This window comes from Pinus tabuliformis, chromosome 8, assembly GCF_031772625.1.
Source record: "Pinus tabuliformis cultivar Carrire ecotype Pingquan chromosome 8, CPIR1, whole genome shotgun sequence".
NCBI classification, from domain to species: Eukaryota; Viridiplantae; Streptophyta; class Pinopsida; order Pinales; family Pinaceae; genus Pinus; species Pinus tabuliformis.
The window spans coordinates 1176433663-1176443574 of NC_142294.1; positions in this window are offsets into that span (position 1 = coordinate 1176433663).

Here is a 9912-nt window from a genome sequence, read left to right on the forward strand (position 1 = left end):
GGAGGTCATGTTCTTGTATAACATATGCCCCTAAAGTGTGAGATCAAAGGCTGTGACGATGGCCGAAATAATTTCTATTCAACTATCCTCTTATTTGGAAAAAAAGAGAGACAGGATCAGAACTTTGGGTGGTATGAGAAACCTAATACAACACATATATATAAAACAACTAAAATTATGTCCTGAGTTGGGCATTCCCACGCTCAGTAGCTATGTTAGATTGATTTTCTCAATAAAGAGATATGATGATGTTGGTCGCCGATAAGAACAATACAGAACCTGTGTCATAATAGGATCATTCTGATGAGCTATCTCCAAAAAACAATAAACACAACTTGGGAGAGGAAACAAGGCTGAGTGATGTAAGCCTCTACCCAAGGCCTTGATTTATGCTTCACCGCAATAGCATAGATTGATACATGTGAATATAGGCATTGAGGTTGAACATGTACGAGATCATCTGATTACTAGTCAATAATAGAGACCATTAACGGACGCGAGGATGGCCACTGATAATGGTGATGGTCTCCAAGATGCACAATACAATCTAGCAAGTGTGAATAATGTTTTTGTCATTGAACACTCGTAGAATTGTTTAACAAGGAACCAATAATGAAAATACTTAACCAAACAAAAGGTGACATGCCACTGACGTCTTCAAGTACCAAAGCGCTGAAGTGTTTCTAGGTATTCTTCCTAGATAGAGTGTTGAATTCGATAGGAAGAGACCTGTCAAAAGGTAGGCAATAAGGTGTCCTACATCAGTCGACATGAAATAGGACAAAAATGATTGTTTTTTGAGGAATAATTTGAGCATTCAGTCAAAGCAATAGAGGGCATAAAGATAGGATATGCTTGATGGTTTGGTGGAGGAAACAAAAGATAAAGGTTTTCCCTTGAACAATAGAAGGCACGACAACAGTTTTAACCATGCAACACTAGACTCATCAACACCAAAGAGTGTTAGGATACAGAGATGAAAGAACATTGAGGTATATAGGCTAAACTCATAGGATGGTAAGGTTCATATTGAGAGGTTGTCACAATGAAGGTTTATCTAAGGGAGTGCCATGCTCAAGGGAGCGACTGCTGCCAAAAAAATCTTTTCAAAATATTGAACACAAATAAATTGTATTATCCACTTTCCCCATATGATTAGTTTATTGAGTGCAAATAGGTAAACTCATCAGTCATTTCATGTTTTAAGAGTTTGAAAAGGATCGTAAAAGAGCTACTCTATGCCCTATCTGATTAGTTTAATAAGTCTAGACAGGCAAACTCATTAGTATTTTCATGTTTCAAGAGTCTAAATGATCATAAAGAGAAACTCCATTCCTCATATGTTTAATTTAATGGGTCCAAAAGGGACAACTCGGTGGTATTTTCATATTTTAAGAGTCTAAAAATATCGTAAAGAATGACTCTAGGGTGGTCCCTTTGTCATAGTTGTTAACTGGGTGCGACAAAGGTTTAATAGTATACCCGAAGAGGTTCCTTTTACATAAGTTAATTGACTGAGTGCAGATAATTAGAAACCTATGCTCAATAGATGCTTTCCTCATTTTGTTATGAGTATGAGGAGATGGAGTAAACTTGATATTCATTGTGAAATTTTAATGAGTCACGTGATGACAAAATCAATATACGTTCATCGAATTTTAACGAGTCAAATGAAGAAAACTCGAGGTATCTTTTTCAATTTAGTGAGCTAGGAAAAGGAGGTAAAAGAACTTGTCATTCCCTTCTTCGTATATTTAACGATCTTGAAGAAGGGAAAACCTCGAGGATTTTTCAATTTAATAGCAAGAAAGAGTCCAAAAAATGAAAGTGCTCATATCATTGGTGTAGGTTTTTAACGAGCCCGATGATGAAAACTTGAGGTTTTTCAATTTAAAAAGTGAGAAAAGTTCCTAAAAATAATTCTCAGAGCTTCTCAAAAGGTTTTAATGAGCTTGAAGAAGGAACTCAGGGTTTTTTCAATTTTATGAGTGAGAAAAAAGTCCCAAAAAAGAATGCTCAGTCGATTTTTTCAGATTAGTGAGCTAGAAAAAGAGAGAAAAAAGAGTTGGTCAAATCGTTGTCGTAGGTGTTTAACAAGCCTGATGATGAAAAACTCAAGAATTTTTCAATTTAAGAGCAATACAACATCCCATAAAAGAAAGTGATCATTGAGAGTCGAACATGGTCATTTATGTCGTTCAATCGTGAAAGTTCTTTCATCAAAACATGAGCAATTTCTGCAATATGGGGTCATGGCACTTGATAAATATCATAGGAAAGGGACTACTACTTTAATGACTTCAATTGAGATAATTCATGTCTCCAAAGTGACTATAGGGTAGTTCTTGAGCCTTTGCTTTCACCATTTGCATCATTTCAGAGTTGTGAGAGTGTTTTGGAGCTAAAGAGGAGTAGATTTTCCATGGATGATTGCGAGCAATCTGGGTGACCATTCAACATGTCGTCAGTTCCACGTAGATGCCAAAACCCTTATCTTTCATTATTCAACCTTTGTTAGCTATTTTTGGGATGGATTTTTAGAGATCTGGGTGGCCCTAGATCATTTATTGCACCTAATGCCCCCTTCTAGGCCTGTAGGGAGCATTAAATGCCCATTACGACTTGGGGGAGGGCATTAATCCTCCCTATTTTCCACAAGCGGGGGTGTTAGTGCATGAGGGTGCGCTTCAAAAACCCATGCAATGTTTTCTTGAGTTTTTTTGCCACATTTTCACTGAATTTTGGGTTGATTTGTGCAAGTTTTCAGCCGTTATGACTAGTCTATAGAGAGAACAGGCCCATGATCGACAATAATTTCTTATGCGAAATGATCCGGCTTAGATACTTGCATTGCGCTGATGTGGCTTGATGAAGTATGCACAGTTGGACTTTATGTTAGGTTAGGAGGACCTTGTGAGCTAGATTATTCAACACTGGGATGAACACGAACAGGTGTTCAAGATCAATGACCATGAGCTTGCTATTGACCTAGATGGCATATATTTCTTAACAGGTTTTTCGTACAAAGGAGCACGGGAAGACTCGATCGATGGTAGGCCTGATCCCTGATCCACTTTAGAGCTGGTTCAATCTTTTTGTATCCTTGAGAGTGGACTTGTTAGCAATAAATTCCCTATAGAGAGGATCAGATCCAGATCTATGAGGGCCATTTTATGGATGATTATGTGCTTGGTGGGGTCTAAAAGTCCCCATGTGGTGACAAAGGCCCAAATGTTGCTTGCAGTTGACTATGTCCAGCCACAGATCTTCAACTCGTGCGAGGAATTGTTTTGTCAATTGAATGCAGAGTTGACCGCATGTAAGACCTAGAGCCAATAGAGTTTTGGGTACGACACTCTCATTGTATCCTTCATACTTGAGAGGGTACCATTTATGCGACCACAGATGATCTTAGGTCCCCTCTGTTATCACTCAAATGTCTTCCCTAGAAGTTATCAAAGAAGGAATAGTCTGAGGTAACCCCAAACCTAATCTTTTAGACTCGGGCTCTAGCCAACCTAAGTCTAGAGAGGGCTCTCTCTTTATAATTTAACTTTGTTTTGAGTAGGATTTCAGGCTAGTTCTTAGTGCTCATGATGTTTTTGTTTTTATTGGGTGGTGGAATTAAGAAAATAGATGGGCATAAAAATTATTCAGGCCATTGGGCTATGGAGTCAATCAAAGATTGGTTTAATTGGATTTGATCAATTACTAAAGGAGGAGTTCACATGGCAAGCTAGCACAACAAAAATCAAATCTGCAGGTTCAAATGGATGAGGTAGTCCTAACCAGGGTAAAAGGGCAATGAAGAATCCTTAAACCAGGATGAAGATGAAGAAAAGAGGGATATTAGTAGCAAAGAGCAACTAAGAATTACTATGGACCTAAAGGGGGAAACTACGAAAGTAAGGGAGCAATTAAGAATTCCTAGACCAAGATAGTTTAGTAGAAAACAATGAGAAAGTAAACTGTCAAAACAGAGAGCATTAAAGCTAATTCTGAGATATCATTCCTTGTTTACTATTCATATTTCATAGAGAAAACATGTGAATATTTATAACATGATGAGAAAAAAATAATTAAACATGAAGAGATAATACTTATTTGGTTCCAACTGTGCACAAGAATCCATTGAAATGTCTTTAGCTTTATTTCACGACACAGCAAAACCAGTCTAGTATTGAATACAATAGCTCCTTAGCTCGATATAGAATGTCTACATAAATGTATATTAATCCACCCTAATTACTTCAAAATATGAAGTATTTATACCAAAAATGTTACAAAATATCTCATAACAATATGAGAATTATTCTAGGAAACCGAAAATATCTTCAAGCATGAAGATAGAGATAGATGGAGAACTATTTCTTGTTGTCCCTTTTATTGTGACTGTGCTAGCTGTTGTAATTCAGATTTGGCTTTTTCAATTGCTTGATACCTATGTGCTAGAATCACTTTATGTCTTCAATCTACTGATACTCTTTACCTGCTACACTTTGACTCTATTTTACATGTTTTACCTGGCTGTCACATAGATTTACTGTATTAACCTCATAGTAAATCTGTTAATTTCATCCACCATTCACCTTTGGGTAATTTCATCCTCAACATTTTTCTAAATATCTCATCAGCCTCTGTATACTTGGAAAAATTTGGCTTGGTGGTGAACAGGTGCTTTATCTTATGCTCTATAAAAAACAGATTTTCCGAACTATCATATAATACCTTTCCAGTGGGCAGAGATTTTAACCCTAAAGTACTAGCTTGGCTGCTGGCCAGCTTGTTTAGTCTTTCGGTGTAATCCTCTTGATTCATTAGATTTTCATGGATTACCATAGGACTGGGGAGTCATTTTTCCCTTAAAATACCATACTTTTTCATAAATATATCAATATCATCTTGGATGCTTTGGCATCTTTTCTCCAGATTGAGCATAAGATTCCTTTTGGTGAGAATCTTCTTGATTTCAATGATGGTCCCTATTCTATCTTCTATGTCCAGTTCATCTATCTAATACCTATTTTTACTGTTCAAAAGATATATCAATTGGTTGGCCTCTTCAAGTTTGTCTCCTAGCTCTTCTCTTGTTTTCTGAATTGCCTCGGTGGCCACTTTCACCAATTCAGTTTGCTCAAAAATTACTTGAACAGATGGCCAAACATCATTGACAGAGTCAATGATGTTGGCCCAGAGCACTTCCTTCATATCTCCTAGTGGATTTTGCAATGTCAAGTCCTTTTCAAGGAATTTTATTCTTTCTCCCATTCTTTGATTCTTCTGAACTTCTTCCTTCTATTGCATCTGTGCAAGTTTACAATTAGTCTCCAAACTTGACATTTTTTCTCTAATCTTCTTAATCTCAGTAGCCTAGATAGTCATTTCCTCCATGGCTTTTAACAATTCATCTATCTTTTCTATGGATGACCCTACAGTTGTAGAAGTACTTGTGACTGGCATAGCTGTAGCTAGTCAAACTGTTGGTGCTAAGGAAGCAGCCAATGTGGACAGTACTGTTGTAGAGACTGTAGGAATAACAATCTGAGGAGTGGTGCCAACTCACCCTATTTATACTGAATCAAGTTATCCAGCTCTTTCTCAACTTCTTTCAGTTGATCATTCAGCTTAAGGACAAAGTCTAAGCGCTTCCTCCTTTCGAGTTTCCAATACTTCAGTTGTTTGTGGATGATGTAGAGGATGAATTTTAAGTTGTTTTTCCAATGCAGCTATATCATCATTTTTCTTTTTAATTAGCTTTTCTACAGTCTTTACATCCTTGGGATCATGTCCCACCACTATGATTAAGTCCTCCAAGGACTTTATCCTAGTATCCTTGGCCTGGGAAGAGGCATTCTCTAACTGGAATTGCACTAATATATTATTCAAAAAAAATTGGAGTTGGTGTGTAGTAATGGCCTTGCTGGTCAGTGTAGAATAAACCATTTCCCTGGTCTATTTGTGTAATTCTATTTGGTCGATAGGATGAATATCCTTTGCCAACACCTCAAAATCTGTCTTCAAATAATCTGATATAGACCTGGGCTGCTGTGTTGTAGGCTTCATGAAAGTCATTTGCATTTTACCTTCTTTTACATCAAAGGCTGACATTAGCCTTGTTTGATTAGTAGGAGCCAGTTTAAGGTATTGTGCATAACTTTGGGCCTTCAAGCTTTCATTTCTAGCCTTTATTTCTTTATATTTCTCTCTGATGTCCTGGTTCTAACCTGTTGGAGCCCTAAAGGAGGATACTTCCACGCTCTGTTGTCTCTCCAGCATTTGAGCTTGTGAAGTGGAAGGTTCTTGTGTACCTCCAGAGGGAGTGGTCTTCCTACTTTCTTCTCTTTCTATACCTATAGTTCCAGTTGTTTCCCCTCTGAACTCCTATTCTAAAAATGGATTCAACATTTTCCATTTTTACTTAAGTCTGTGCAACAGGTCTGCTACAAGGAGTGGCCTCCTCTATATTTCTTTTGGGATTCTTATCCTCATTTAGAGGAGTCTGTACAATAGGAGGATTACTCATGATGTGTTCTAGCTGAGCCAGCTCTTCTGATATGTCTAGTTGTTCAGATTCCTCTTGCTCTTGAAGTTCTTCTTCTGGTATTTGGTCATTGTGTTCCTGTGTCTCCCTTTGGGATTGGGATTATTCTTTCACCTATAAAACGGAATCTTCATCAAGTCTTCTTTATAAATCAATCAACACATTATTGGTAGTAGTGTCTATGTTATCCCTGTCTACTAGAGTGTTCTCCACCCATTCCAGTTGATTTGCATATTGTTCTATTTCAGGAATTCGGTGGTGGATGTAGGGAGACAATTTGTTTTTCTATCTTCTATTACAAATGACATCAAATGGATCATATCTCCAGATAGAACTTTTTTTGAGTTTGAGCCCTCAAGGAATTTTCTCTGCAACTCTTCTAGCTTCTCTATTGTTACCACAAAGGGGCCTAGCTGGTCTTTTATTTGGAGTTGTGCCTTTTTCTTGGCCTTCATAAAATGTACCTCATCAGAGTTGATTGTTTTCCTGTAGTACTCCAGAGCAAATAATCTCATTAGGAGGTATCTTGGCAATTTGTAAGGTGCCAATTCGTAGCCATAGATTCTGATTTCAGTATGGTTTTGGTACAAGTACCAATCTCCTACTTTGTATTGTTTGGACAACTATAGGACCCTCCTGATATCTGCACTAATTCTTAGAGGAGGACTTCCTATTAGCATGGTAGCTACTGGATGAACAAATAGATCTATAAAATCTGTATAGGTATATGGAGATTCATATTTTTGGATTAAAGGGGTCCAGAAGACTATTGATCTAGGATTGCCTCTGGTGTCAAGCTTCTAAATAGTGAAGGGAAATTTTTCAGCTTGATAGTAAAGAAAGAGATGATACAACATTGATGAGTATTTGAATACTCTCTCATTTTCCAATCTCATGAACTGATCATGTGTTTTGTCTGAGATGAATTTTTCATAGTCAAACATGATGGCAGGGCGCTACCCAGGAGTGAAAATGGACATATAGGCAAGAATAATCTCATCTACATATTCACTAGTAGTATAGCCTAGAATACTGGATATCATTGATATGATGTCTTTGCCAAGCTGAGAAAAAAGGGATGACATGTAAGGAGGGGGATCCTTTGGTATGTGTTTTTCTTCTACAATGAATTTCTGGAGTATTTGAGAAATTTTGGAAAGGGGGAGTTTAGAGAATCTGTCAAGCAAGTCTCCAATAGAAAGGGGAGTAAGATTTTGACCAAGTTGCAACTACAGCATTTCATTTATGGACTCAGCAGTAATGGTGAAAAGTACTATCTGGTCGGGGGACATCACCACTCTTAATGTGGGAGATTATAGCTCGCATGACAATAGTGAACAATTTTAGGGAAGATATGGACACTAGGGAATTGGTACTTGGGAAGGTTTGATTCCCAGAGACCTATTTTGTCTGCATGGTTCAAGTACTGGTGTCTGTAGCTGTGGCACAATTTCAATGGGTATTCTTCCACAGAGATATCTTTAATTTAAAAGTATTTGTCTGCTAACAGGAGATGGTCAAAAACCCTATGGGGAATAGAAATGGGTAGGATATTCAATGAAACTCGCACAACCATCCTTGGTTCTTGTGGATTTAAGGATGAGGGCAAAGGGTTTTCTATAAAACTGGGGACCAATTGATTTAGTTTGGAATGGTTTGGAGTTGCAGGGCACTTGCTTTACTGAATTACTTAACAGTTTAAAGAAATTGAGTAAAGGTTTGAGAATTATACAGGGTTTCTCAGTGAATTTCAGTAAATACCTGGTTTCGGCTTTGAACGAATTGATGGGTTACTGTGACAGTTTTTAGGAAGTGCACACGACAGAAGGTTAGTCTGGAAGTTCAGCAACTTCAGTAGGTTGACAATTGGATGTGTGTTGATGGTTGCACGTACTCTGGTGCTTGCATGGAGGTATGAGCGGTCTTTTTCATGATAAAACTAAAAACAATGAGTTTTTTTAGTTTTATTCACAAAGTCAATCATTTTGGCAGGTAGACAGGGACAGGTACATTCAGATTTAAGTGGGCGATGAGACATTTTTTCGTCTAGTGGGAGGTGGTAAGTAGTTTTATTTCACACAGCTTTTGGGCTAGAGCGGTTTCAGGGGAAGGCCGCCTAATGCCATTCATCGGGCGCCACGTAGCAGCGGGGGGAATAGTGAAACCACCCATATCAGGTGGGTAAAGGTTGGCCTTCGAAGGCCACCCGATATGAGCATCAACCGTTGGATCAAATGGGACCTGATCGCACGGTGATCGGGGTGGGGATTTGATATGAGATTTAATGGAGGGGCCCGACAGGGTTTTAAGTGACATTTTTTAATTAATCACGGGTTTATGGAGGATTAAGGGCATTGGGGATGATTTCATTAGTAGGGTTCAATTATTAATTAACCACAGATTGATTAATTAATCTCTTTTATTTGGCAGAGGGTTTTGGTTCTTAATTAGCCACTGATCGACTAATTTTAACCTATTAATCCTTTAATGACATTAATAAAGTTTATATTTCAAACTTCGAGGACGGGGTATTTAATATTAAAGGGATTTATTAAATACATAGGGGAAAAGGGTTATTTTTCGGGAGTTAACACATAAATTAAAAGTTAATATGAATATCGCGAAAAATGGATTTAGCGCTAAGTACAAGAATGAGTTCTTTGCAATTTGTTGTGCTTTTCACATAGAAAACATATGAATTTGTGGTTTTTTTCTTGTGAAAAGAGGTTTTTATGGGGGTAATGGCTTTTCCTTGGGAAAAATAATGTTTAAACCTTAGGAAAAGGGGTTTTGTCATGTAAAAGGATTTTTCCTTAGGAAAAGGGATTTGTTGGGGAATATGAATGAATTTGAGGGGGTGAATGCTCATGAGGGGAATTTTAGTACTTAAGACCTATAAGTTATTGGGTTGAGGTTTCGATCCCTCTAGAAGTCAGAGAAATGCTCTGAGACCCTTTAACTTAAGATTCTAGGTACATTAAGACTTTCTTTGGAAATTAGTTAAGTGAAAAATATAATGAATGAGGGAGGTTAATCATTTGACTTTGTGTGCTTTAGTAAATGCTCAATAAACTTAGAAATTTGATGATGAATATGACTAATATGATCTTTATCTAATCAATCCTCACAATTCTGCAACAATTCAACTACTTACCCATCTACTCATCCTACTATTTTTTCTTTATTAGGGTCCAGTTAAGCTGGCAAACCCGTAGCAAAACTTTTTCTTTTCTTTTACCAAGGTAATCTATCTAAGTCTAACCTTATTACAACCAAGGGCTCAGATTAAATAGTTTAGCTCCTTTTGTTTACTCTACCTATCTACATATCTGCCAAGATTAAACAGTTTGGTCAGATTTTATTCTCTATCT